Source organism: Phaseolus vulgaris, chromosome 5, assembly GCF_000499845.2.
Source record: "Phaseolus vulgaris cultivar G19833 chromosome 5, P. vulgaris v2.0, whole genome shotgun sequence".
Classification (NCBI taxonomy): Eukaryota; Viridiplantae; Streptophyta; class Magnoliopsida; order Fabales; family Fabaceae; genus Phaseolus; species Phaseolus vulgaris.
The window spans coordinates 24,040,861-24,047,727 of NC_023755.2; positions in this window are offsets into that span (position 1 = coordinate 24,040,861).

The following is a 6,867-nucleotide window of genomic DNA, read 5'->3' on the forward strand; positions in this document are numbered from 1 at the left end:
CTGTTCTTTCACAGTAAAACAGATTGAAGTATCACACACAAGCCAGCTCATCTTAACTGAAATAACGAACTGAGCTTTCCCTTGGTGCCTTAACAGAAATTTAGAAAAGCCTTTTAACAGAGAAGAAATAAACAGATTCTTTCTCCATAAAACAGATTTATTTGTGTACTGTTTTAAAACTGTTAAAACCATTTTAAAAAGCTTTTCAAAAACCATTAAACGAAAGCCTTTTTAACAGAGAAGAAATAAATAGATTCTTTCTCCATAAAACAGATTTATTTGTGTACTGTTTTAAAACTGTTAAAAACATTTCAAAAGACTTTTCAAAAACCATTTAACCACACCATGTGCTTGATCTAGACTTGGTTAGGCATCTAGGATAGGTTACACAGCAAAAGGCAATCATACACACTGACAAGCCTAATTACATATGAATCTAAAAACCTATTACAATCTTCAAAGCACCCAAGCCATTTTCTTCATCAAACACACATCAAGCCTTGGTAGGGAAGAAGCTTCCTCCAGCTTCAACAATCTCCCCCTGTTTGATGGAGACAAATTCCCTTTGCTTTGCACAGCTTTGAAGAAGGATCATGACCAAATCTGTACAGAACCATATACACAGAAAACAGGTGTTAAAGCAGAACAACAGATTTTAGAAATGATATACCTGCAGATTTAATATCTGAATCATATCAGCAGCCACTGTGAACATCATCTGCAGAACCTGTACCAGGCTATTCTTAGGCTGTTCTCTAGGCTATTCTTCTCCCCCTTTGGATTCATCAAACAGAATGGGAGCACAAAATACCACAGAAACAATAATAGCCATACATAACAGTTCAAATAAAACCAATAAACCATAGAGGTTCATTACAAATCACAAAACAACTAAACACCAGTGCAGAAACGAAACAGTACAGATTAATTCCAAATTGCTCAACAACATATAAAAGATAAAGACTTAGAAATAGGATCACTTGTTGTTGTAATAAAGCTCAGCTAGCTGCACTTGAACTCCTTCAAGTTGATCATCCAAGTGTTGAAACCTAGCGTAGGTCATCTCATAGTGTGCTTTCTGCTCATATGTGAGTGTGTCCAACCTACTTAGCACTTGTCTTTCAAACATAGACAAAGGTTCACCTCTGTATTCAGGTGCCTCATATGCAACCATTGCATTTTGGCTTGTAGCAGCAATATCCTCATGTCCAGCAGAGTGTACTGGTGATGCATCCATGTTCTGCACTCCATCAGCATTTTCTTCTTCATTTTCTGGATCAGCAGCTTCATTTTCAGCTCTGTTTGCAGCATTCCTTCTGAATATCCAGCTATCATCTTCCTTTTGAAATCCCATCTTGAGGAGAGTGGAGTTGTCTATCTCACTTGCTGCCTTAATTGTGTCATTTCTTTCATTTGTAGTGTCAACTTCAAAGTAATCAATTAGCTTTGACACAAAAATTGCATATGGAAAGCGATAGTCTGGTAACCTTGTGGATTTGAGCATATGCTCCACCATAGTACTTACCCAATTTACCTTGAGTTGATTCATGATGCAGTATAGTAAAATCAAGTCCTCTTCATGGAGAGTTGCATGATTACTTCCTCTTGGAGTGAGCTGCCAAGCAATGATGTAGGCAAGGAGTCTTGGAATGATTGTGAGATTTCCAGCATGAAATCTAGCCACTGGTTCAGCAGGATTCCTCACACAACTTCTGTAAAACTGCATCTTGTTGAATCCCTGGATTCCAGCAGTGTTCCCTTTGCTTACCTTCATTCCAGAATATTTGATTCCTCCCACATTGCTCCATATTTCCCTTGTAATCTTCAGCTTCACACCTTTCACATGGGAGACCAGATTTTTGCCATCTTGAACCAAGTTGCTGTAGAAAACTTTCACCAAATCTGGATATACATTTCCAGTCATCTCTAGAAAGTTCTTCAGCTTTTGATGCTTGAGCAAGGTTTTTGCTTCAGTCAGATTTTCTTCTCTCAGCCAGGAAAATTCCAGCACTTTGGGTGCATTGACTTGCTTCCTGCTTGTCTCATGAATGTATCTTGTCATTGCTTCAGAATCTCCAGCAAACCATTTCTCCAGAATGCCTTGGTTGCTGCTGGATTGCTCTTTGGATTTCTTCCTTCTGTGTGATGAGGATGCCATGCTTAATCTGTGTTTTCCTGCATCAGTTTATTAACATACAATTCTAGAGAAAAACAACACAGATTATTACTCAGAACAGAAACGAAACCTGTGGTGAAGCAAGTGTGAATCTGGACAGCTTATATCACAAATGAGAAAGTGTGAGAAAGAACTGATTTGAGCAGGATTTATATAGAATTATTAAACCAAAATTGAAAAGCACAAATTTTAATCCAGGGCAATGTAATCAGATTTTGGAAATAATGAATTTTGAAGAAAAATCAAATCCCACAGATATGCTGCAGATTTTATTCCAATGGTGCAGCAGGTTCAGGTGTGGATTCACGTAGGAATATCTTGGAACCTGATTTTGGTACATCAAATCTGTTGCATCTACACAAAATCCAATTAGTTAGGATACCCACACATTAATTTGCATGGATCTGCTGGTCAATAATCGTAAAAGCAGTCAACAATAAAGTGAGAGAGAGAAAAATAAATCTTTCTCTTTCCTAGTCACAGTTGTGATTTCTGAAACAGGCAATGAAACATGTTAAAACATAAAACAACAGATTGAAATTTTCACTGCAGAGGACAATTCAAGCTAATAATACCCAATTCATTTAAAAGAAAGTGAAACCTGTCTTTAGCAAGTGGTTTAGTGAATAAATCAGCTAATTGAAACTCAGTACCAATGAATTGTATATCACATGTTCCATTAGCTATATGTTCTCTTAAAAAGTGATGTCTGATTTCAATATGTTTAGTTCTAGAATGCATGACAGGATTCCTAGACAAATTTATGGCACTTGTATTATCACACTTTATAGGTATGTTATTTATCAGAATACCAAAATCACTTAGCTGCTGCCTTAGCCATAAGGTTTGAGCACAACAACTTTCAGCAGCTATGTATTCTGCTTCTGCTGTGGAGAGAGCAACACAAGCTTGCTTCTTGCAATGCCAAGAGATTAGACTTGATCCAAGCATGTGACAAGTCCCACTTGTGCTCTTCCTATCAACTTTGCAACCTGCAAAATCAGAATCTGAAAAACCAATTAAGTTCAAGGATACCTTGTTAGGATACCACAATCCAACATCCTTAGATCCTTGCAAATATTTCAGAATTCTCTTTGCTGCATTGTAGTGTGATTCCTTTGGATCAGATTGATATCTAGCACATAGACATACAGCAAACATAATGTCAGGCCTGCTGGCAGTTAGATATAATAGGGAACCAATTAAACCCCTATACTTAGTTTGATCCACTGATTTTCCTGCAGAATCTTGATCCAGCTGACAATTTGTTGAAATAGGAGTGCTGATTGCTTTGCATTGGTCCATATCAAACTTCTTGAGTAGTTCCTTGCAGTATTTTTCTTGGCTTATGAAAATCCCATCCTTGAGTTGCTTAACTTGTAGACCAAGGAAGAAATTCATTTCCCCTAACATTGACATCTCAAACTCACTTTTCATGGTTTTCACAAAGTCTTCACACATCTCTTCATTTGTGGATCCAAAGATAATATCATCTACATAGACTTGCACAAGTATGATATCTTCATTTTTCTTCTTTAGAAAGAGAGTTTTATCTGAATTGCCACGGCTATAACCTTGAGACAGCAGAAATTCACTTAGCCTTTCATACCATTGCCTAGGTGCTTGCTTTAATCCATATAAGGCTTTCTTAAGCCTGAACACATGTTCTGGATTCTTGTGATCTTCAAATCCTGGAGGCTGAGATACATACACTTCTTCATTGATGTAGCCATTTAGAAATGCACTCTTGACATCCATTTGAAATAACTTGAAGCCTTGTATGCTGGAAAATGCTAGAAGAAGTCTGACAGCTTCAAGACGTGCTACTGGTGCATAGGTTTCACCAAAGTCAATACCTTCTTCTTGGTTATACCCTTTAGCAACCAGTCTTGCTTTATTTCTAGTGATAGCTCCATGTTCATCCATCTTGTTCCTGTACACCCACTTGGTTCCTATGATGTTCATCTCATGCTTCCTTGGAACCAAAGTCCACACTTCATTGTATTCAAACTGGTTCAGCTCTTCCTGCATTGCTGTTATCCAATTGCTGTCTTGCAGTGCTTCTTCCAGGCTTTTAGGTTCAATCTGAGACACAAAAGCTACTGTTCTGCAGAAGTTATTGAGTGAATTCCTTGTTGAGACTCCTTTCTCAATTTTACCAATCACATTATCAACAGTGAGATCCCTTGGAGTCTTCCATTCTTTAGGCAGTCCTGCATTCACAGTAGATTCTCTGACAGAATTTGGATTAGTAGCATCAAGCTCACTGGATTGATTCTGTTGCATAATTGTTCTTAAATCATCCATACCAGGTTCATCCACAACAGATTTGGGTACAGAAAAATCTGTTTCATCAAACACAACATGTATAGATTCTTCAACAGCAAACAATCTTTTGTTATATACTCTATAAGCATGACCATTTATTGCATAACCAATATGTATTCCTTCATCTGATTTAGGATCAAACTTCCCTAGATTATCCTTACCATTATTTAAAACAAAACATTTGCAGCCAAACACCCTAAGATGACTAATGCTAGGCTTCCTACCTTTATACAATTCATAGGGAGTTTTCTTAAGAATTGGTCTAATCAATGTTCTGTTAAGCACATAAGAAGCAGTATATACAGCATCAACCCAAAAATATTTAGGTAAACCAGATTCATTTAGCATAGTCCTAGCTAACTCTTCTAGTGATCTATTCTTTCTTTCAACAACACCATTTTGTTGGGGTGTCCTAGGAGCAGAATAACTATGTATGATCCCATGTTTTTCACAATATTTATCAAACTTTGCATTTTGAAATTCTCCCCCATGATCACTACGAATCTGTTTTATCCTATTTTCATTCTCATTATGCAGAACCTTAGCAAGTTTCTTAAAGGCTTTATATGCATCATTTTTAGAAGCAAGAAACAAAGTCCATGTATATCTTGAAAAGTCATCAACAATCACCAAAGCATAGTAATTTCCAGCTAAGCTAGCAGTCCTAGATGGTCCAAACAAATCCATATGCAAAACATCCAAAGCTTTATTTGAGGAAACCATATCTTTTGATTTAAAAGAAGTTCTAATCTGTTTTCCCTTTACACAAGCATCACACAACCTGTTATTTTGAAACTTTATGTTTGGTAAGCCAGAAACAAGTTCCTTAGATTTTAGCTTATTCAAGTGATTTGTGTGAATGTGAGCTAGTCTCCTATGCCACAGCCATGACTCATCATTTTTAGATAGCAAACACTCATTTTCAGAACAGCTCTTAATAATGTCTAGGAGATAAATGTTGTTTACCCTTTTTCCAGTGAACAGCACCTTACCAGAATTTTCATTTGCAATTGTACAAGTATTTGCTTCGAAATTGACCTTGTATCCCTTGTCACACAGCTGGCTAATGCTTAGAAGACTATGTTTTAGCCCTTCAACATATAGGACATTCTCAATTGTAGTTGAGTCTTTAGTGCCAACATCTCCTCTTCCAAGAATTTTTCCTCTATTGTTATCTCCATATGTGACATGCCCTTCAGCTTTGAGTTTCAGATTTATAAACTGAGTCACATCACCTGTCATGTGCTTTGAGCAGCCACTGTCAAGGTACCATTGGTTTCTCCTGCTGTTTTTCTGCAACAAAACAAATTTAGCACATATGGTACCCCTTTAGTTTAGGGTCCAGCATGATTAACACCTTTCCTTAGGAAGCCATTTGGCTAAACCTTTAGGAACAAGATATTTCCTAGCCTTACATGTTCTAGATACATGACCAGATTTCATACAATAAAAACATGTTGCAGTATGCATTGTTTTTGAATTACTGAAAGAGGAAAAAACTGTTTTGGAAGGAACAAAGAAACTTGACAGCTTTTTCACATTTCCTTTCATTCCAGGATTATATCCTAAACCATTTTTATTGAAAACAGCATTTTGTGAACCTAATAAGGTTTCAAGATTTTCTCTTCCCTTAGTGAAATTTGAAAGTGTTTTCAACAAATACTCAACCTGTTTTTCCAGCTTTTTGCAATTATCACAAGTTTTAATTGATGCATGCAAACATGTCAATTCAAGACTAATTAATTCAGTTTTAGCTTTGTGCAGTTCTTCTTCGAGAGTTTTGACCTTTGGTTCAAGTACCTTATTTACTTTATTCAATCTGTTGCACATTACAGCCAACCTGTTTGCTTCATCATGAGTTTCCTTAAAGGCTAATAGCAGTTGATCATAGTTTTCAGAATCAGTGGAGAAATTACTTACTGAGTCAGAGTTGGATCCCTCATCATTCACCATGAAGCAAAGATTTGCTTTTTCACTTTCAGTTGAAGAATCACTAGATGAGGATACATCATTATCTTCCCATGAGATATATGCTCTTCTACCTTTCCCTTTGTCATTCCTCTTGCTTGCTGATTTTTCTTTACTTTGATTGTTTGGACAATCAGCTTTTATATGACCTGGTTTACCACATCCAAAACACGTGTAATTGGAAGAATTTGAATCAATAGGTTGTTTGGAATACCTCTTTCTCTGCTGAGTTCTGTCACGGTTTTTCTTTCTAAGAAATCTGCTGAATTTCCTGGTGAGCAGACTCACAGTCTCATCATGTTCTGGATCACCTTCTTCCTCACTTGCATCATGTTCTATGGTAGTTTTCAGAGCAATTCCTTTGGCCTTCTTTTCCACTGTTTCTTGTTCTTTCA